The sequence below is a fragment of the Cryptotermes secundus genome, unplaced genomic scaffold (genome assembly GCF_002891405.2).
Source record: "Cryptotermes secundus unplaced genomic scaffold, Csec_1.0 scaffold391, whole genome shotgun sequence".
Taxonomy (NCBI): Eukaryota; Metazoa; Arthropoda; class Insecta; order Blattodea; family Kalotermitidae; genus Cryptotermes; species Cryptotermes secundus.
The window spans coordinates 430,374-454,183 of NW_019737394.1; the positions used below are offsets into that span (position 1 = coordinate 430,374).

A 23,810-nucleotide genomic window follows, 5' to 3' on the forward strand; every position below is an offset into this window, starting at 1 on the left:
CCGTCACCTGTCGGCGAAGAACGTGGCAGCCATTAACAAATACAAAGCCAAGAGAATGCAGCCACTGTGGTTAGCCACTATCAGCTGTGGAAAACTCGCTCCACACTCTCGGCTTTATACAGCTCTTCCATTGCTGGATCAATGTACACTACAGGTAGGTGTACGCAGCAGCCAACAACTGCTGCACTCTCTCGACTTCAAAATTAAGACTTACTCACTCTATCGGGTGTGGCACAGGCGTTTAAATTACGCCGGGGAGGCGGAATGAAACATCGTGTCGTTATCAAAGCTTTATCGCATTCGACTGTCTCAAGACATGAGTTCTCCACTGCTGGTAACTCTACCGGGTGTGTCGCCTTCACAACGATTTCGTGTGCACATTATGAGGCTGCCTCTTACCTGAAACAGAGAGAAAACGAATTATAAAGCAAAGTTTCGTATTTTTCAAAATATTACTAACATCTGCGGCAGGGCCGCACCATAGCTGAAGCGGTTAGTCGCTGGCTTCCCACCGCGGCGGCCCTGGTTCGATCCCGGGTTTGGTCAAGTGGAATTTGTGGTGGACAAAGTGGCGCTGGGGCGGGTTTTCTCCGAGTACTTCGGTACCCCCTCCCAATCTTCATTCCACCAATTGCTTCACAATCACCCTCACCTATCATCTGGGGCTGGTACAATAGGCCAGAAGTGGCCGCAGTACAAGGGACTTGGTCACAGCCCATTAGAAAAAAAAAGACTGCGGCAATGAAAATTTTCTCACAAATATGGCTGTGATGACAATAATTTCGGAGCAGCCAACATGAAATATACTACGAAAGGAATAGCAGAATACCGCATATTTGCTGAGTACCAGCCTTCGAATATCACGATGAAATCGTTCTGTAACTGCCAGGCATCTTCGACTTCATTTACCGCCAGTACTGGGGCAGCTTCGTGCCTCTTACCATCAGAGAGCACTGGAATATCGGATACTGCCAACAATGTTGACATTTCATGTTGATATAACCCTTTAAAGTTCAGTGGTTACTATATGTATCATCTTTAACACACAGAAACCCTACATTTTGCCCTCAGAGTGTACATGTGTGTTCCGTATGGTTCTCACGGTAAACTGCGACTGTTTCTCTTAAATAGAATCCGCTGATCTTTGTAGTGGAAACGTGTTTCCTGTGAGGTACGAACTGAAGTTTTACACAGAATGTTCAAGGAAGAAAAATCAATATTCTGTGAGGTCATAGTATCGGTCATTATAATCAAGAAAACTGTATATTCACGTGTGTCCTATTCCGAACGTTTTCCGACATACAGCTATCTCACTGTACACTTCCAAAATTGTTGATAAGAGATATTACGTATTACATATTTCTAACACCGGTATTTATTGTTCAAGTGACAAAGTTAGTACAGTTTACCTATATAATACATTTTAGAAAATTCCGCCGTCAACATCAATGCACTTTGCAACTCGTGTGAGGTGGCTCCGTGTTGCTCGTCTTTACAGAGTAGTGTACAGTGAAATAGCTCTATCTCGGAAACCGTTCGGAAAGGGACACGTGTTCATATACACTTTCTTCTTCAGAATGACCGACATTATGACCTCCCAGAATATTCACTGTTCCTCTTGGGACACCTGTATATTGAATAGATGCGTCAATAGACGCATTATGTGGCCCTCAATTCTTTACTCTTATGCTCCCTGAGGAATTCGGGAAGCTTGAAACCAAATGGCACTAACATATACATTAAAACAGTCAATAACAAAGGGATCTGACAATGGCCGGTCTGTTTCCGTCCTCACGTGAAACGGTGTGGAGGCGCCTACTTCAGCTCATTCCATTACAAAGAACCGATCTCCATCATGGGACAACATCACGCGAGGACACTGAAACGGCTTAAGCTAGCTTGTGCTTGACTTTCGACACACGCCCAGTAGAATGAATGTTATGCACAGATCTGGAGAACATACGTGTACAAGTTGCCATCTTCAGTGTTAATGTGTTTGGAAGAGGGAGGCTTTTGAAGAATTTATCTGCCATGCCTGCAGATCCAGCGGCGAATGCGTGGAAACCGTGACCCACTTTAATCTCCACACCTTGGGACAAAAGAGACAGTTTTCGGGTGACAGCAGTTACGAATGTGTGATGCTCAGTTCCTGGCCTTGTGAGGAGAGAGAAAGTGTAAAAAGCAGTTGTTTGCTTAAGGCCACTTCAAAACTTGGCAAACATATTTTGAACGAGTAGTGTCTAGGTCAAGAAAACATGGATATGTCGTCAGTGCGTGGAGTTTAATTAGTTGAGGACTGGGACAATTTTACCTTTTAGAGCTTCACATCGAAGATCCCTGTTCTGGATACACGCAGCACTTGGCCATATGCACACTGCTGATTGTCCATGTGCAGTTATTCCTCCTGCCCCTTCTTACGTGGTTTAGGGTTGTAAACGATTTGTTTCCTGTGCACTTGAAGGTTACTCAGGTCATCAAGAGGAATGTGTCTTTCTGTTGGTCATTACGGCATCCCCAGGAGCCCGGCACTGGACCCTATCCTGAGATAGTTCGCATCCTACCTCGCAAATATACAGTTATACGCAGAGAATCACCGCGTGCATGGAAAACGCGCAAAACGTGGAAAGCACCGAACGAACACTGTTCATTAGTGCGGAGCAAGTGACTGAGTCGACTGTGAGACGGGTGAGGGGAACTTTGCGCGCTCCTCACCGGACATGCGCGGCAGCTTCTGCCGTGAACGCGGATAGGACATTCATGCTCGTCATGACACGGAAGCAAAACTGCAGATATTCATAAACGGGGATGACGAAACTGTGCATAACTAGAGTCAACCGTGTTTTAATATTGTCCTCACATAGGTCTCCACTGTGATCTCTTGAAGTTTCTGACCAGTAAACTCTTCAGGTTTTCCGATTAAAATTTTATCTGCATTTCTCATCTTATGCCTACTACACGCCACAAACACCTAACCCCCTTACATTTGATCACTGTAATAATATATTGTAACGCGCAAGTGCGCGATAAATACTTTCTCGCCTAAGCGAACGCAACAGTAGGACGAATGTTTACGCTCGTTGCTAGGAAACAGTCAGCACGCCAATGGACTGGCGAGATAGCTATCACGTGACTTGTTTTCAGTGTGGTTCGCACCATGCCCAGTGCTAAGCAACAGAAGCTGTAAACACACATCCTTAACAATAGGATATGGTCTTTTTCCGTGGATCAGTCCAGAGGAGTTATCTTGAAGACCAACGGCGCTACAGGACAGTTCTCTGTAGAGACAGCCACGGGAAATTTGAGTTTACGTTCAGAAGAGTTAAAAGTCCAGGGGAAGTTTTGGTTGAGTTCCAAAGTCACTGAACAAGAAATGGCAAGGGGACTTCATAGTGATTTGAAGTGCTAGATTCTGTGTTGAAATCCGTTGCTAGGAGACGACTAGGCGAAACTGAGAATCCTAGTGCGTGAGCAACGGTGAACTGTAAATTGTGTAAAGCAGCGACAGCGCCGTATTTAAGCGTGATTAAGACAGACTGTAACCAAGGTGCCAATAAACCCAACCATCCCATCTACAACCACTCACTCTCGTCACGCGACAATATACAGGGCTACTATAAAAAAATCATTCGTTTTTAAAACGCTATATTTTCCAAAGTATTACACGTACAAATATGATTGATATATAAAAAGAACCGTAAACTCACCAAGTTTGTATTGTTTGCACCAGTTGGCAGCACGAGTTCAGTGCCTTTACAAAATGGCGACAAAGCAAGAAAAGAGGTTTTGTTTGTTGAATAATGCGAGATGTTCGTCTGTTATAGCAGTGCAACGCGCATTCAAAAGAGAGTACGGAAAAGAACCGTCATGTAAACAAAGCATTTTGCGGTGATATCGGCAATTTAAGGACACGCTGGATTGGGAGTGTTGGTGAGGATGACGTAGCTCTGTTCACTTGGCCCCCCAGATCACCTGATCTAACGCCTTGTGACTTCTTCCTTTGGGGGTACATTAAGGATCGTGTTTACGTACCCTCACTGCCAAGAACACTAGTAGAGCTGAGGGAATGCATCGATGCTGCAGTGATGACCATTGACAGGATGATGCTACACAATGTGTGGAACGAGCTCGACTACCGCCTGGACGCGTGTCGTGTGACCCAAGGGGCACACATAGAACATTTGTAGAGTGAGAAGAAAACTTGGTGAGTTTACGGTTCTTTTTATATATCAATCATATTTGTATGTGTAATGCTTTGGAAAGTATAGCGTTTTAAAAACGAATGAATCATTTATACCAGCCCTGTATTATGTGTGTCTCGTATTCCCGCTACTTGTCACCCTTCCTTCCCTTACTATCCTTAACTATATGAGGCATGGAGAACAACGTACGCCATGCCTCCTTAGGTTCAGGCATCCTGCTAAACACTTCCCTGATATCCTGTCCGTAACTTTAATTAAGAGGGTACTAGTGTAACACCTGCAGAGAATTCAAACTTAATTTGTTATATATTTTTAGTTTAAGGTCTTTTTTTTTAAGGTCTTTCATTCTGGTCCGTCACACTAACCAATTAACAATCAAGTTCCTTCCGTCAAATGTCACATTTGACGGAAGGAACTTGATTGTTAATTGTTATATATGTTTTGTACTACTAAGTTTCCCGTTTTCCCTCACATTCCTGTCTAATTCTACAAGTTATTGAATGATACGCTGAGGCCGACGTTTATCTCCCACGCATAACATGCACAAATAGCCAGCTGTAAACCTACCCCTTATATAGTAACTACTCTTCAGATATCGACATCACAGTATCATCGATATTGGACACAATACGCTGAAACAAAAGACTACTCGCTCGATCGTGATATAATATACAACATGCAATGTGTTGATGTTCTAGAGTTCGTTGTTATGACAACACGAAACTGCGCAATCTCGAACCTCTGACCTCCCTTTTACATGACTTTTTTTTCCAGTGTATGTGAAACAATTGGGAAACAATTGCTATCGTGAGAACCAAACGGAACACACAAATGCACTCTGTGGGCAGAATGCAGAGTTTTAGTGTGTTAAAGTGGATGAGGTACAACTGACCATCCCCGATGACCATCGCTGGTTGCCAATTATAACTGCCTTCCTCTTCATTGGCAACTTACACCACGCGTTGGTCGCCACTCGTGGCTGTCCTTTGCCCGACTTTACGTCACTTATAAGTGCCTTCACCTGTACCCCTTCCTTTCCCTGTGCTGCGGCTCACCTGCGCCGTGTTCCTGGACGCCTCCACTGAGTTACACTGCCCTCCTTCCCTGTCTCGTGGATGGCGAGAGGTTACGTGAGAAGCGAGGAGAACTGTGGTTGCTGGGGCTAGTAGGCAAGGGTTCCTTGCCTGTACGATTAGTATGGTGTCTCGCAAGTAGGGAAAGTCGGGGGTAGCTGGGTTCTGCTCCGGAATGGTAGACATGAGTTCCTATCTAGGCCATACGGGCCTGACTCGGGCAGGGCAGGAGGCTCCTTAGGCTACTGTCACATACACCACTACAAGCAACTTTGCACTTTCGGCAATTATATATTTAACTTTAGCTAACGCTGAACATGACGGAATCTCAAATAGTTTACACTTACGTGGACTGAACTTGTACGACTTCTAGTGAAGTCACGTAGTTTCTGTGTCTGAATTGGCCGAAAGTTTTTAAGGAGACTCTTCTCTGAATCCTGGGGTCCACGAACCACAGCATCCAAGAGAAATCCACTCCTCCTACATGTGCTATTAGTCTAGTTTAAAACTAGGAGGTTCCCTAAACTAGTGAATTTCCAATCAGGTTGCTTTGCTATGATTCTAAAGTTGACAGCGGCTTGATGTATTAAGATCAGGAGATGAGACTCAGGCACTCCCACTTCTAAGTTATAGCCGTTCCAAACTGTCAGCTCTCAAATTCCCAAAGACCTTCCGGCTCTGCTGAAACTGCCAGAATTCCAGGAAATGTACCAGATGTTACTTCCTGTCCACATAGCAAAACTTTAACTATGTCATTTCTCAGTGTAAAAAGGTGGCCATCTGCCTGATCTTTGTTTGTATATTACGTGATCTTATCTTAATAAAATTTCAATTAACATGAAACGGTCCGGCAAATTATGATGAACGGTTACAGAGCTTTAAAGGGTTAATGCTGTTCAGGGAAATAACCGTCGTTTATTGTGAGAATCATACGAAACGCGAAATTATTTACTTTACTAACCGTCGATATAATTTCAGTGGTGACTAATATTTTTGTTTTATGTATTTTAAGTCATATATACAGGAACTGAGAGCCACTAATGTTGTATGACTTACACAAGATAAATATAAGAACTGTAATGCATCTACAGCTTATGCTGTCAGTATAACATCAATACATTGTACCATACTTGTATTTATTAACTGACAGGTAAATATTCCTGTAGAAACGTGGATTGATTTTGCTTAAAGGGTTGTTAACAGAACACCCTTCATGATGGCCGTTTGAAGAGTCGACACGTGTCAGGGTATTGAGATTATAAATATTATTTTAAAACGTAATTTGATGGGGTTTAGTAAATTACGTTATAACACAAAAACATATTGTTGTTTTGTGTTAACAGTCTTTGTGTTTATTCCAATGGACACTATGAAGGCATTCTCATTGGTCTGTCCGTGTGGAGCATGTTATGTGTGCAGCTCAGCTGAAATGTATGAGTACACACTCAAAGCTTTCATTTACTCTCAATATGAATTTATATTTTCCTAAAAAGGCTCCGGGCAAAAAAAAAAAAGCAATAGAGGAATGAGAGATATGAAACATAAAGCTACCCCTATGCAAATGTATACGGGGGCGTGAAGGTATAACCGCATGCATTATAAACCTCTGGGCTCGATAGTGCCAGTTTTCCTTCCAACTCTGTTACACTAAAGAGAACCCGGTGGTACACTGGAGCCTGTCTGAATCTGGCGACGAAGAAGTCGCTCAATGCCTTTATCAGGAACTGAACCCCAGCCGTCCAACCACGGTCAGTCACTTGATTTCTCTGAGCTACGCGCAACGCGGGGGATACGCTGAATGTTCCCATTATTATTATTATTTTTGGAGGGTGTGGGGTTCCCCATGCACTGCGACCAGTTGTCGATCTATTGTGCGTCCCCATTTAATTTCTACCGTCGCCATGCCCTTCCAGTACTGGTGCTCGCTATCAGCCCCGTTCTGCCAGCGAGGTCGGCCCTCTCTATCAGTGGTCCCCGATACTTCGCCATCTACCGGAGGAATTGGAAACTATTTGGGCGGGAAACTTTGCCTAATTTTGCTCAGATGTCTCCTAGAGACATGAGGATCTTTTACGTGTCGTAAATCTACGACACGGGACACACGGCTTGAAGTCCCTCCCGGAGGACTTGTTCCCTGAATTTTTCCGCCCTTAAAAATTCCACGACCTTGAGTCATGAGGTGGGAACGTTACCCCTAGACTACGGAAGCCGCTTGAATGTTCCCATTGTTATACTAGTATATGTTGGATAAAATAAACCGTGTTGGTTACACAGCTACGTAGGCAACAGCTAAAATGTCGTGTGCGTCTTAAACAATAACGATATACGTGTATATTTCGTATAGCTACTAATACTGAGTGTCTGGCAAAATTAGTGTAATCTGTGTAGAATTTGAGGTTCTCACAGCGGTGGTTGGTTATGAATTGTATTAACTTTTGGGGCTATAAAGTCGTGTAGTCCGCCGAAAATCCAGCGACGTTTCGGAGGAAAATTTCGCCCCCATTTTCACTGAGCTTACCACACGCTTTCACGTTGGTTTATTGCACGCATTATTTTCCGACCCTGAAGATGAAGACGATATGTTCCGCCGAAATGTCGTTGGCTTTCAACGGACTACACGGCGGTATATCCCACAATAAAGAACTCCGCACTTAATCTGATTTTACGTGGGGCAGATAAATTATTCGCACTTACTTTCAGTCCATGTTAGGCAAATCTTCGTTGGAGGATTTTCTCTGTTTAATGAAACAGAAAGTCACTTTATCTGTTCATACTCCACTTTTGGGGCAAACTGGAACGAAATGAAATTCGCGTAACTTTGAAATCCTTCTATACATGATTTAATCAAAATCTTAAGCATGATATTCCAAGGCTACCATTCAGAAAGTCAGGACGAAGATATCTCGCCGTACCGAAATGATGTTTCGCTTCGTGAACATTTATAGGCTTGCAGGCCAGCCGTTAGTACTGCGGCCTTTCAGGCCAACGTTCAAGATAGTGCCTTAAAATAGGCATTTCCACCATTTCACCATTCAGCCGCCAAATTTTGATACTCGAATCTACTGACCTATTAAAACGGCCTGAGAAAAAACTACATTGACTTCACGGCTGGTGTTATCACTTCAGCTCTGGGGGGAAGACGGCACATAGAATGATGACGTCACTCAAATATCCCGGCAGATACTGAAGTTGCCATCTTCTGGGTTAGTGCCTTCGGCGGGTATGGAAAACTTCCTGTAGATGTGGTTGTAGCCCGTGAGTCGCAGTTCCAAGGCCGCGCAGTCGCCAACATTTTTCATCACCTCTTTTTATCAGCCATGTGGTATCTCCCTGTTTCATCCTATCACGGCTTTAACCACAATAATCTTCACGGTTATACGAAAAGTTTCCCACTTCGCGTGAGAGAATTATGGAGATTTACGATATTGTCGCGTGTCTCAGTGACTAAGACGCGGTTTAGGATTTGTGCATCGGTTTAGTGGCTCTTCACTGGTTGTAAATACAACTGTAACACTTTTAAGATTACTGCAATTATAACACACACGTTAAGTCTCCATAGGCCTTCTATTCACTATTCTCATAAGCACTCTGAACTTGTCTTCACGGGTTTAAAACATGGGAACTATAACAGTCCCACTGAATCACACACTCCAAGCATTGCACATAAGTCGTTTAACCACACTGTAAGCCTTCTACGAACTTCCAGTGGCTATCTTACACCGAGTCACTGCCTTGGTTCAAGTCGAAGTTAAAGTCACAGTCACATTGCGACTGGCGATCGGTCACTCAGTCACCCTTGGTGTCGAATCCCAGATCATGATATTTATTACTGTTTGACAGCTACAGTCTTGTTATTGTGGGGCGTCATCTCTGATGAAAGGACAGGTCTGTCTTTTGTCAGAGTCACTGTCTGCAGTAGTAAGTGATTTGTCATAATGTAAAAGATGTTCACATTTTACATGTTAAACGTGTTAAAAATTGTCTGTAAAATATATACAGGGCCTCTCTCAGTCCAGAAGATTTTGCCCTGTTTCTAGTAGCTTCCGCTACAACGGCAGTCTAGTCACTTGAACGGTCGTACGCTTGACCGCCGCCAAGTTTAGGCTTCTTATACTTTCTATGTCGGGCAGTTAGCTTTGAACCAATGGGTGGCCGAGCAGGCTAGCGTAGTTGTAATATCCTAGACCCGTATTCAGGACAAGCTCGAGTCTAACTCGGTAGACACACCAACTGTCGTGACTAAGACTTTTAGTGGTTTTCTTCAGTCCCTCAAAGCAATTTCCGGAGAAAACCTTCGAACAAGGCCACCACCAATTCCTTCCAATTCATCATTCACAAATCCTATGATTCCAAGCTACACTGGTCTGAAACACTGTCACAGTCGAAAACAGACAAGTGGTGAAAGCTTTCTCTTATACGACTGACCCTACCTATTTCAGCCTATAAAAGAAATTGATTGTTCTTCGGCAAACCATTGCTGGGCGCTACCATATGCATGCGTTTGGCCCATTTGGCCCCTAAATGCGCGTATTACCTTCCAGAATGCACCGCCTATGCGTTTATTCTGAGCAATGTTCACCATGTATTAACTAACTTCATGAAGCTCAGCCCTTCTTGAGAAGCCGCCAATTATGGAGCTACTCGAGATTCCCAGCATTTTATGGAAGCCGAAGGTTTATTATCGTGTTCACAAGAGCCCTCCACTGGTCTCTATCCTGAACCAGATCAATCCAATCCATACCATTCTACCTAAGATCCATTTTAATATTGTCCACCCACCCACGCCTTGGTCTTCCCAGTGGTATCATTCCTTCTGGCTTTCCCACCAATATCTTATATGCATTTCTCTTCTCCCCCATTCGTGCTACAAACCCTGCCCATCTTATCCTCCTTGACTTCATAATTCTAATTATACTTGGACAAGAGTACAAGTTATAAAGCTCCTCATTATGCAGTTTTCTCCTGCCTCCTGTCACTTCATCCCTCTTCGGTCCAACTATTCTCCTCAACACCCTGTTCTCAAACACCCTCAGTCTATGTTCCTCCCTTAATTTCAGAGACCAACTTTCACAACAATACAGAACCGCAGGCAAAATTATAGTTTTGTATATTCTAATTTTTATGTTTTTAGACAGCAGACGAGAAGACAAAAGGTTCTGGATTGAATGGTAGCAAGCGTTACCCAAATTCAGTCTCCTCTTAATTTTGTTCATCACATATTAATTAAATTTAATCAAAATTGAGTCGTCTTCAAACAAATAAGCACTCTGTTTTGGGACGGAGGTGGCTAATTAAAGGCATGATTTATTTTATCCGTCTTCTAGTGCATACATTCATCTGTCCCCTCTTCTCACTCTCACTACATGTTTCGGCACAAATGTGCCATCTTCAGGTGCTGATCCAATCCACGACAAACTAGTTCATTGCATGCCTTGTCTATACATACTAAAATAACTAAAATATATATTTATCATATATACTGATAAATGTTAAGTGTTAAAATATTAAAATTATACAGCATATTTCATTCTTACGTCGTGTTTCATTACGCGAGTCACGTCTATCATCNAATATAACATAATTAAAGGCCCTTATCGTTGGAGCTAATACACGTACGTTCACTCACTGAGCAACGACCTATGATGGAAAGAATCCATCCAACTGTTCGGACGCTAGCGAGGGGCACATACATACAGGGCTGACGCGTTCCGAAAACCAGTCTTTCGTACCGTGTCTGTGTATGTGTGGGTGGGTGGATGGAGGGGGGGGGGGCTGAAACGTGTAAATCACCATGACAATACTTCGTCATATGTACTGCGAAGATGAGAAACTGAAACAACGGTTCTGTATCTATGAGAAATGAATATGAAAGCTGGCGACGAAAGCGAAAAGGACGCATTTCCATCTAGTGTACTCCGCGTGGAGTAAATCTTCTGGGAAAGGGGTGCTCCATGGGGTGTTACTTGCAGCAGACGCGGCTCCAGATGTAATTGTTAGTGCACTTCAGTTGACGCCAGACGTCCTTACTGGCAGCCGGGGAGGTTAAACTTGTTAGCGACTCCGCCACACACACACACACGCTGCCCAGCCCTCCCTTGCTTCCATCGGCGTGAGCAGAGCAGCAACTTTACGAAAGCCTCCGAAACGGCAAATCTTCTGGGATGTCATGTAATCAGTTCAAAGTCAACCGACGTTTCGGATGAACATGTCGCCTCCATCTTCAGGGCCGAAGAATTAGCCCAGAAAAGAAGCGACAGAGAGAGCCAACGGGATACACGGCGTTATATCTCAGAAAATATGAATATGAACGAGATATAACCGCCATTACCGCATGTGGGAAACTCAAAGTCTACACGGCAAGAATTATTTGTATTCATTTGCGTGTTTATTTTCTCGTTTCAAACATTCGCATTCAATCCTTTCTTTCTCCCTGTACTTCTCTGGATTGCATCTTCTCTTCCTCCCCTCTTTTTCTGCTTTTTATTCATCATTTCGTTGTATGCCTATGTTTATGTTTACTGTTATTTACTTTCACTGTTTACTTCATACGTGTATATTTACTTTCTGGGGCACGCTGTAGCGTGATTGGTTGAGGCACTATGCTACAAGTCGGAAGGTCGCGAGTTCGTTTCCCGATGATGTCACTGGATTTTTCAATTGACCTAATCATTGCAGCCCCACTATGGCCCTGGGGTCGACTTAGCCTCTAACAGAAATGAGTACCAGAAATATTCCTGGGGGTAAAGGACGGATGGAGCGTAAAGCTAACAACCTCACCACCATTTCTCAGCCGATGGTCTAGAAAATGTCGGAGCCTCGACATCTCACAACCCTATGGGTCTCCACGGCCTGTCACAGGGATAATTTTACTTTTTCATTTATTTATTTTATTTTATTCCTTTCCATCCTGTCGTCTGCTATCTTCTCTAGCAGACCGTTGAAAAATCCTACATATGAGAAGTATCATCTTATGGGATGTGACTCCGTGTGGTACGGAAGATGTCTGTCGACGCTTCGGAGCAACATAATGCCTCAATCTTCAGGATCTAAGAGTAAGCTAAGTAAGCAGCAGAGCATAATTCAAATCCGAAATACCATGTCATGTAAACCACACAACTGCTAATGTGATCAAGTTATCCTAAACGCAAATAAATGAATACGTTTATTGACCGGTTGTGATTAAGACTTGCAGCTTGAGTGGCGTTCACCGAAATCTCCGGTACGGCGAGTTTGGTCTCCACAATACTTTCACAACAGTATTTAGTAATCTTCTAGTTATGACGTACAGATGCAGGTCATCATACGATGATGACGCGAAGTCAAAGATGTTTCAGGTACAGTATACACAGATATGTTGAAAGATAGTCAGAGAGGATAAGTGAAATGTTTCAAGTATTATTGTTATCTGATTGGAGCCAGACCGACGCGACAGTACGTAGGGGGACTGCGTCGCGTGTCGTCATCGAGAAACAAGACGCCGGGTCAAACAATCGCCACTCACCGCCTAAGATGTTACGATATTGCTAATATGCTGTCTACGAAGGAAATGGAAACACACGGCGAGCAGTTGACTGACTCGTACTGGACACAAGCCACGACTTCTACCATTAGGAAAGTAGCAGCAGGTCGCTGTCTTATGGCAGAACACAAATCAGCTAAGTAAACTCGCAGCTCTGAGTACAGCGACTGGCGTTTCCTTATGCGTTATTTTACATGTAGTGAAAGCACAATGCATATGACTTTGGCCACTAGTCCCGCGGGAAACGGAACCAAGAATAACAGAGCTGGCGAAGGCCAGTAGGAATTTATCCAACCCAACCGACTGTCCCTCCGTTCGCACGGTTCTTCACCGAAAGGTAAAGATAAAGTCTTCACTGTGGCTAATTAATTAAGCATTATGTCATGAAGAAGTATGGATGGGGGTTGAGGTATAGCTCCAGCATTCTTAACCTCTACACTAGATGGAGGTGAGTGGTCAGCTTCACACTCCTGCAGCTTTATCCCCACGCAAACAGACACCGCTAACCACTGGTTAGGAAGCTGCATGAGCCCCAGAGCCGGTTTATCCGCTGTGGAGAAGAGAAAAAAACTCGCGTATGCAGGAAATCGAACCCCGGCCGTCCAGCCCGTAGGTATAAGGACTATAAAGCTGTCTCTGTGTTTAATTAAGCACTACGCCATGAAGACGTGTGGAGGAGTGGAGGTACAGCTCCACTATTTTTGACCTTGCACTACATGTAAGCGTCAGCTTCACGCCCCTGCCACTTTACCCTAGGTATCCACTGGATAGGAGGCTGGGTGAGCCCCAGAGCTGGTATGGACGCTGTGGAGTAGAGAAAATTCTCTTGCTACTACAGGGAGTCGAAGCCGGGCCTTCCAGTCCGTAGCCCGTCCTATACCGACTCTTAAAACAAAAGCTGCAAGATGACCTTAATTTTTGTTCACGTCGGTCTAACCCCTAATTTATATAATGGTCAAGCCTTACTGGATTAATAAAAAAGGTACACCGTTGGGAAAAATAAGATATTGTAGCGTGTATACCTAGGCAATGGCGTCATAAACACCTTTTCGCTTAAGCGCGTGACAATGCATGATCACTGTCAGGCAATGGCTCCGTAAACACATTAAACACGCATCAATGGAAGCTGTGTTCTCAATGGAAGAATGTTTCAGCTCGTTGCTAGGCAGCAGTCACGGCGCCAATGAACTGGCTAAATGGCGATCACATGGTAACCCCAAAAGAAGCGTCACGCAACAATAGAAGAAGCTGTGTTTTCTGTGCGTTGGTCCGTGCGGCGGCTATATAACGCGAGCCTGCTTGTAGTTAGTGTGTGGTTACCTGTGTGAAGGTGGAGTCGAATACCTCCACCGTGACTCTGCGAGTCGCAGGAGGCGACAAAAAGTGAAGTCTCGAATCTCAGACACTAAATTCGGTCACGAGTCCCAATGGACTCGAACCAGAGAAAGACTGCGCTGGCAAGAGCAGCATATACAAAAGACAGACCCGTACTCTCGTCAGAGAGGGAGCCCCATAAAAACAAGTCCTTAACTGTCATATTAATAAATATCTGGTCATGAGGCCCAGATGAGGCTCGACACCAAGACTTACTGACTGACTGACTGACTGACTGACCGTCAGTCGCAATGTGACTTTGACTTTGACTCGCAACTGTCTCAGAGTAATAAAAATCTGGTCGTAAGACCCAGATGGGTACTTTATTTCAAGATAGTCTGGCCAAATGGCAGTCGGTCGTAACATAAGACTCAGACGCAGCTACTTCATTTGAGAGAATTGGACCAGAATTGAGTTGAGAATTCGGACCAGGATATTCCAGTCATATAGCGAATTTGAGAGAGAACTGGGTCGGAGAAGAGTTCACAGTGATTTGAAGTGGTAGTTTCTGTGATGAGATCCGTTGTCAGGAGACGACTAATGAAGACGGAGAATCCTAGTGCGTGTGCAACGGTAAATTGAAGTGTGTAAATCAGCGATAGCGATGTACTATTTGTAATTAAGGGAGACTGTAACCAAGGTGCTAATAAATAAATATCTTCTTCCAATGTACCGATACGAACATCTCCATAAACTGAATATCGCCAGGTCGGCTTTGAGGATTTACTAAATTGTACTGACACGCACAGGATCAGGCATTCAAACTAATTTGACACACTTTAAATTCCCTATAAGGTGTCATGTGAAGTAACAGAAATACTACAAGGATTATTATTAACTCTTTAAAACCCTGTGGTCACTAACAGTGACGTTTAGTGAATAACAAATTATGCAGAACGACAACGGAATTGGTCGTTGCCTGTTCTCAGGTACTAACTGAGAATTTCCTTCATGGTCGAGCAGCCTTCCTAACCAGAAGGTCCAGGTTTTGGCTACTCGACTTGAGAGTGCGAGGTTGTCTGTGCGTCCACATTATCGGGATTAGAACCCGCGTCCTTCCGGCTTGTAGCATAGTGCCTCAACCAACTACGCTACCGTGCACGCCAACCGCTGTTAGGCGAAGTTGAGAAATTCAGAGTTCCTACTGTTCGTAGGATTCTTCACAAATATAAAGCAAACAGACTTGTGGGCACTTTGTATATCTATACTGTATATCCCATACTGTGCAAAACCACAGCAACTTCACGCATCTCTTTCTCTCTCTTGAAGGAACACGTCACAAAGCATGCAGTAAGTCAGCCTACGTACTGCATGTAATAAGGTCTATTTATAACGCCACACACACAATACATCTAACATAACATGCGAATCTGAAATGTTATGCAACGCGCTGAAATCCAGTTTCATTTTCAATGCCAAATCACAACGCTGTGCAAGTGAAGGTCGCGATATAGTATCTGTTTTGCACACACCAGTGACGCTTCCAGGACTCGGTTCTATTTCCGTACTTTGCACCTGCATGTCAGATCAACAGGTTTAGATAATGGAGTACGTCCTAGTGCAAACTGCGTCTCAAACATATGAATATGCGTTACCATGGCACAGTGATGTGTGTTACGTCATCATTAATAAGTTGTGATGGATTTACGCAACTCCTTCAAATTCATATTTTAATTTTTGTTGAATAATCATATATAAAAAAAAATTATGTGTACATAAATTAGGCGAAGTACGCTACTAAAAAGGAGTAATCGGTTGCAGGTGAGACTGAGTCCACTTGGTACGTCGACCATTAACTGACCTATTTTACCAGCCCCGGATGTTAGATGAGTGTGGAGCAGTCGGTGGGGTAAAAACTGGCAGGACAAAACCTACAACAGTGCCACTTTGTCCACCAAAAATCCCACATAACTTGAACTGGGCTCGAACGCGGTCTGCCGCAGTGGGGAGTCAGTCACTAGCCACCTGAGCTATGGCACGAACTACGTCATCATTTGAAAGTTACCGAATTCTATTTTCAACATATCATGGGAACCAAAATCGCTATACTAGAGACCTCGTTGACACACACGGGGATTTTAATTCGTAAAGTTGCCGACCCCATAGACAACAGTACAAAGCACGTCTCACAATGGCTGTGCTACAGCAACAAAACTGAAGTTAACTCGTCGGATGAAAACATAAACAACACAGAGATTCTCACGGGGCCCGGTACGGGAGTGTCGAGTAAGCCAACTCATGGAGTTTTGGGGTAAAAAATAACATTTGGAAAAAGATACACTACACAAGCTTTGGGAAAATCTTACATTTCGAAAAGGAAAGACAATAACTAGGTTTCGGACTTGCACTTTGCACGGACCACGCAGAAAACACAGCTTCTCTATTGTTGTTTACAGCGCCGTTGTGTGGCAAAGACTCGATTGTTGTTTGCGTATTCGATTCCGCGGGAATGTGTTTACTAAGTCGTTGTCTAGCAATGATCGTTATACTGACTTCACTATTCCGGCTTTCGGGCGCCATGTCACAAAACTTTTGGAAAAAATTGAAATTTGGAAAAGGAAAAATTTAATAAATAATTTCGGGGATGGTTCAGACGCCAAGCACGTGCAGTAATCAAACTGGTCTACGTGTATGGCGGAGGTAGAAAGTATGGCTAGTGCACATGATAATTCAGCTCTTGTATGTGGAAAACTTTGCGGATGTTTCGGAGATACATGCCCCCATTTTCGGGGTGGAAGTGTGTGTGTGTACATAGAGGTGATCTGAAAGAAACCACAATAAAATAAAAAAATACTCTCGCATCGTACACACTTCGAACTTGAAGATGGACTTAGTATCCAACTCCGAAATGACAAAAGCACTGTCCACATCCCATACAAAAATACACACAAAAGCTAAATTAATATCAACAGGTAACTAAGGTGAGGGCCTGAGACCAATACAGTGAACCCTCTCTAATTCTTGTCCCAACCGGGACTCGAACTCCGACCCTTTCGTCATCCGGCCCGTAGCAAATAGCTATAATGACAACGCTATCCCGGCGCTTAAACTATAAAAAGACAATACATTTGGTCATTAACAGAAGACTAAAAGCAGTACTTGTTTATGAACGTGATAATGCAGGTTTGAAGAGACTGTCTTGTTTTGTCCGAACAGACAAGTGAGTCATTGGCCTTCCTAAGTGCCATGTGTCTCCTGATGTACTGTCACGATTTTGAGCGTGACTATAGACGGGGGATGCATTGGTAATGGAATTCACTAACCATTTATAAAACTCGTTACTACATTTAACAAATCACTATCGCAAACAGACTAGTGTTTTCAGTCTGTTTCAGTCTCCACCTGTCGTTTCCTAGTAGCGGTCTTCTAACAGCGAAGATTCTCCAGCTTCCGCGCTTACTTCGTTACCCTCTGGCTCTCAACTGCGCCGATAAGTCTCCTCATCCACAGACTCCCTTACAAGTACTGAGCCCTCCGGCTGGCGCGAATCTAGCATCAACCTTCTAATTTCCTTTTCACAGACTCACTCCCAACTGACAATTCCTAAACTTGTCTCGGACCGCGTAGAAAACACCGTTCAGTATTGTAACTCGAAACGTATCTGTGGGAACGTGTTTGTTTGCGAAGGCGTTACCCGGTATCGGCTGCATATACTTGCTTATTAAGAACCTGTTGCCTACCAGCGAATACTATACCTTTACTTCATGAATCAGTCATTATACGGCGAACATTAAGGGCAGCGAAGTGCTACACACACGGAGGAGTCACGTGTGTCCTTCTGTCCAGCCCTATTCACGAAAGCAGAATTGCGTCTGCTAACGATCGCGTGCATTGCAGAAGCACACCCAGACCGTTACCGGAACTCGGCTCTCTCACGCCATTTTCCGCCCACGTGTTTTGTTTTCGAAGCCTCTCTCGCCCCCATTAGCAGTCATTATCAGAGTTCCGAGCAGTGATGGCTTATTTTTACACCAGACGGACTGCAACACAAGGTCGAGTGAAGTAGTGATCATTCGGAAAGAACCCTCAACACTAGGATGATAATGGTGATAACAGGAGAATGGTGACCATACGAGAAACTCTCCCACTTCAGGTTTCTTCCTCACGGTGGGGGACGAAGGAAAAAAGAATTTTTTTCAAAGGGACAGAAGAATCAATACAGTAAAAGTAAAAAGGTAAAGCTATCCCTGTAACAGGCCGTGGAGGCCGAAAAGGTTGTGAGACGTCGAAGCTCCCACATTTTCTTGAAAGTCGGCTCACAAATATCGGTGAGGTTGTCAGCCTTACGCGGCGCCGGCCGCCCTTTACTCCCAAGTAGATTCCTGGTACCTGTTTCTGTTCAGGGGCTGAGCCGACCTCTACGACCAAGCGTATTCATAAGAGTCAAACCCATCTTCTCGTCAGAGAGGATTTTACATAAAGACTATTACCTCAAGAGTTCAGTTGGGAAAAAATCTCTGGTCGTGGACCTCAGGGGGCCTGACGCCAAGACGAACTGATTGGCGGTAAACAGATAGTCGTAAAGTACGTAACTTTGACTTTGACTCTGACTAGGTTTAGATATCCGTGTGGAGGTAGGATCGAATACCTTCACCGTGACCCTGCGATTCGTAGGAGGCGACGAAAAGGGAAGTCTCAAATCTGAGACAATAAAATGTGGTCGCCAGTTCCAAGGGACTCCGACCCGAGAAAGACTGCGCTGGCATGGACCAGCAGCATGTACAAATGACAGACCGGTCCTCTCGTCAGAGAAGGTGCCCCACAAAGAACAAGACCATAACTGTCAAATAGTAATAATTATATGGCCATGAGCTCCAGATGAGGTTCGGAACCAAGACTTACTGACTGACCGTCAGTCGCAATGTGACTTTGATTAAGTTTAGATCAGAGAGGATTAGATTGGAGAATTTGGTCAAGTTCTGGAGGGTAGGCATTCCAAGGTGCTTCAACAAGATACGGCAAATCCAAACCCCGTCTACAGTCACTAACACAAGTGACATCTAGTGCCAGAAGTGAGAACACCAGAATCCAGATACAGAGTTCGAGGGACTACAAACTCTTCAAGATTCATCGTGTTACCAAGTAAACAGAGGCTGAAGACCTTATTTCTTGTGTTGCAGTAATCTTCAGTGTTATAATTACTTCTACTTAGGACTTGTGAGTATCGAATAAATTGATTCAACAATCCAAACCCCGTCTACAAATCACTAATACACGTGACCGTATGTACGCAACTCTGGACAGAATTTGTCATATTCTGACCCGGATTACCCGACAGCCGAATTACCTGTAACCGGATTGGTGACTGTTTACTGTATAATTAGCGGGATGAATGTGAAACTCCGCCTGCACTAGCCATGAAAGTTTTCATTTGGACAGCTGTCAACAACACGGCACTTGGCCTTAATGAGATTCGGCCAGTGGAAGGAAAGGACAGCAGCTGCAGCACTCAAGCCAATTCCCTGCAGTGTGATGAGAGGACACGTCAGTTACAGGGGATGTTTACACTAACTGCTGCTAAATCAACTTACACCCTCAAACGGGTGCAATTGCTCTGGGCCCCGCACACTGAGATCAGTTGGAGAGTTTTATCTTCTGTGGTATGACGTCACAGAGTCCAACCTTTCCATCTGGTTTCCTGCTTCGCTAATTCTTCGACCGTGAAGATGAACGACACGGAGTTATATCCCAGAAGATAGAACTCTTCATAACCATCGGCGTCAGAACCTCAAATCCTATACACGGAAATCGGTTGTTTCTTGCAGTCGAATTGTTGTCAACATCCGACATTCTGTCCCCATCCTTCCACTGCCGAGCGTAATCACATCGGCATGTGAGAACTATGTGCCCTGGAGGACACAAAAACTGCGAGAGGATTGAGCAACTTCCCCATCTCTCTACTCTTCACATGCCTTACCTACATTAAAACTCAGTTAGTAGTCTGCGATCGAACTGCAGCCGGATGCTACCATAAGGATTGTAAGTAGTGGCCTGATCTCAAATAATAGTTTGGTTCTAGCGCTACAAGCGTGGCCGGGTCTCATACAGTGGCTGGGTACTAGCAAAGGAATTTTAAACAGTGGCCAGGTATTAGAACAGGACTGTAAATAGAGGCCGGGTACTAGCACAGGAACTGTAAATAGTGGCCGGGTACTAGGACAGGACTTGTAAATAGTGGCCGGGTACTAACATAGGAATTGTAAACAGTGGCCGGGTACTAGCACAGGAACTGTAAATAGTAGCCGGGTACTAGCATAGAAATTGTAAACAGTGGCCGAGTACTAGCACAGGAACTGTAAATTGTAGCCGGGTACTAGCATAGGAATTCTAAACAGTGGCCGAGTACTAGCACAGGTACTGTAAACAGTGACCGCGTACTAGCACAGGTACTGTAAACAGTGCCCGGATACTAGCACAGGAACTATAAATAGTGGCCGGGTACTAGCATAGGAATTGTAAACAGTGGCCGGGTACTAGCACACGAACTATAAATAGTGGCCGGGTACTAGCACAGGAATTGTAAACAGTGGCCGGGTACTAGCACAGAAACTGTAAATAGTGGCCGGGCACAAGAATTGTAATAAAAGCAGAGTGCGATTGCTTCACACGAAAACCAGGTGCTATGTCACTTCTGCACAATCTCATAAAGTTAAAATCATAAGGGGCGACTGTAACTGGCAGGCCGTTGACCCGTTTTTATATTTAAAATATAAAACTACTTAACACATTTGAATGAAACGTAGTGTGTGGTGTTGAAGGGAGTGGGGTCCACATTACATGTTTCAATGTGTGTGTGTGTGTGGGGGGGGGGGTCTTACAGAAATAGGATGGGGTGGTATGGACTGGATTGATCTGCCTTAGGATAGGGACCAGTGGCAGGCTTTTGCAGAACACGGTAAATGAACCTTAGGGTTCCATATCTCGTTGGGACATTCTTGAGTAGCTGAGCGACCGACGGCTTCTCAAGGACTCTAATCCACGGATATATCTATGAATGTCAATATTCTTGGAGGTCACAATAAAGGCCATTCTAAACAAAAATGTGTATACATGTATGTACATGTACATGTGTCCTATTCCGAACGGTTTCCGAGATATAGCTATTTCACTGTACAGTTTCAAAATTGTTGATAAGAAAGAGAAATTCCCTAGTGTTTCTAATACCGGTATTTGTTGTTCAAGTGGCAGAGTTGGTACGGTTTACCTAGTACAATACATTTCTGAAAATTCCACAGTCAACATCAATGCACTCCACAAGTCGTGTAAGGACATGGCGTGTTGCTCGTCTGCACAGTGAAATACTCGTACACACTTTTTTTGCTTAGAATGGCCGACACTATGACCTTCAAGAATAATGACCATTCCTCCTGGGACACCCTGTATGTACATATGCGCGCGCGTTACACGATGAAGTAAACCTCGCCGGTCTTGTTTTGGACACGAATCTCTCATTTTTCTCTCATAATTTAACTACCTGTAACTAGCTACATAACTCCACGGAGCTGAGTCGCTCTTCACAAGCCAACACTTGTTCAACCAATTATAAATCCTCAGTATTTTACGAATCCTGAAGATTCACTGTCATGGTCACAAGAACCCTCAGTCAGATGAATCTAATTCTCACCCTCCGTCACATTTCTTTAAGATGCATTTTAGTATTATTCTTCTTGTTCGTCCAGGACTTCCTACCGGTCTCTTTCCTTCAGGATCTCCTAATATAATTTATATACAAATCCTTTGTTTTCCATTCGTGTTACACGATCACACACACATTTAATAGAAAGAGAAATGTTTCATTCAAACAGCGGAGACTTAAAATAATTAAATTGTTACTACGGGCCGCGCCGTAGTTCAGGCAGTTAGACCTTAGCTTCTCACCACGGAGCCTCGGTTTCACTGAGACCCGTGGCGGACGATGTAGTACACTGGTCCTCAGAGTTTCTTCGTTCTCCCTCCATTGCTCCATATTCATCTACCACCGACCCCTGAGGCGTGCGATCAGGCATATCTTGGATCTATGATTTGGTAACCTCTTCTCTGGCGCAAGGAAATTAAGTTTTTCTCGGGTCCTAAAATGAAACTTCTCTGAAGTTCAAACGAAGTATGCGTTCTTGGGGTTTGCAGCGGCGTTAGTTAGGGGGAAAGTATTCCATACGCTTGCCACATTCTGCTGGTACTTTGATTGGTTTATTATTCGCCCTTGAAGATGGAGGTGATACTTTCTCCAGAAACGTCAGGCTCTCAGCTAACTTCACTGCGTTACAACCCAGAAGCAGGTACTTTCAAAAGTGTTTAAAACAGTCTTGTAAACAATCAATTTGAGAGTTACACTAATACGCGGATTAGCGGCCTCCGTAGTCTAGAGGTAACGTTCCCACCTCATGGTACGCGGGTTCAAACCCGACGGAGGTCGTGGAATTTTTAAGGGCGGAAAAATTCAGGGAACAAGTCCTCCAGGAGGGACTTTAAGCCGTGGGTCCCGTGTCGTAGCTTTACGGTAGGTAAAAGATCCTCATGCCTCAGGGAGGCCTCTGAGCTAAATCATATCGGACATTTACCGCCCAACAACAGTCTCTAACGCCTCTGGTAGATGGGGGAAGCATCAGGTACCGCTGAGCCAGTAGAGGCCGAACTCGCTGGCTGAGTCGGGGCTAATGGCACGCACCAGTACCGGTAGGGTATAGAGACTGGTAGAACATCAAAGGGGACGTATAATAGACTACTAGTCGCGGTGCATGGGGAAACCCACCCCCTCCAATAATAATAACAATAATAATAATAATAATAATAATACGAGGATTTGAACAACCACAGACTTTACAGTGACTGTGGTTCCGACAAGTCTCTCTCATAGCGCATTTAGTTAACCTCCCACCATCACAGCTCTGTACATACTAGACTGTCCTCTCGTACTCCCTACCTGTTATACCTCCGGAAATATCCAGGACAGCCGATGGACGGGCTGTGGCGAAGCACTGCGTTTGCGGCCCGAAGCTCCGACAAACGAGGCAGCTTCTCGTGGCGATTATCGAATTATTTACATAATAATTAGCTGGGCGATGTGATTACAGTTCCCAGTCGCCTGCGGCCTGCCCAGGTGTGTGGTCGCCATTACTGGCCAGCATCGAGCACAAAGGGGAACCCCAAGGCCGTGGAGATCATTGGATCGAATCCCGACTTGATGGTCGATGTCATCAGACTGCTCCAATTCTGAAGGTCAACAGAGAGGCACTGCGCTCTTGCCAGTTGTGGGTTCGAATTCTGACCGACATGTGGCGTCATGGAGTCGCGTTTTCAGTGAATATTTGACACAGAACCAGACGGTGACAAATCTCTCACAAAAACCGAGACGCAAATCCACTAAAATTTTATAGTTACACCTATTTCGTCAAATATGACTAGAGAGATGAAATCATGGAAGATTCGATAAGCAGTGCATGGATACGAAGTTTCGGTTGGTAAGCCTGAAGGAAAGAGACCACTAGGAAGACCTAGACATTAAGTGAGGATATTAAAATGGATTTTAAGGAAGCAAGATTCATCTGGATCAGGAGAGGCACCAGTGGCGGGGTCTTGTGAACACTCCAATGAATCTCTCAGTTCCATAAAATGCTAGGAATTTCTTGAGCTGGTGAGCAACTACAG

At 44.3% G+C, this 23,810-nt stretch overlaps 1 protein-coding gene across 2 annotated transcripts in view; it reads right to left on the reverse strand.

The window, feature by feature from the left end:
- LOC111870313 (receptor-type guanylate cyclase Gyc76C) overlaps positions 1 to 23,810 on the reverse strand; it is a 263,240-nt gene that overhangs the window by 198,363 nt on the left and 41,067 nt on the right. Inside the window, exon 1 of one of the 2 annotated variants that reach the window (XM_023862485.2) lies at positions 2,312 to 2,662. The exons of the other annotated variant lie outside the window; for it this stretch is intronic. The gene's annotated coding sequence lies outside the window, so the exon portion shown is untranslated. Of the gene's footprint in view, positions 1 to 2,311; positions 2,663 to 23,810 lie in introns of those variants that run through there. 2 annotated transcript variants of the gene reach the window in all.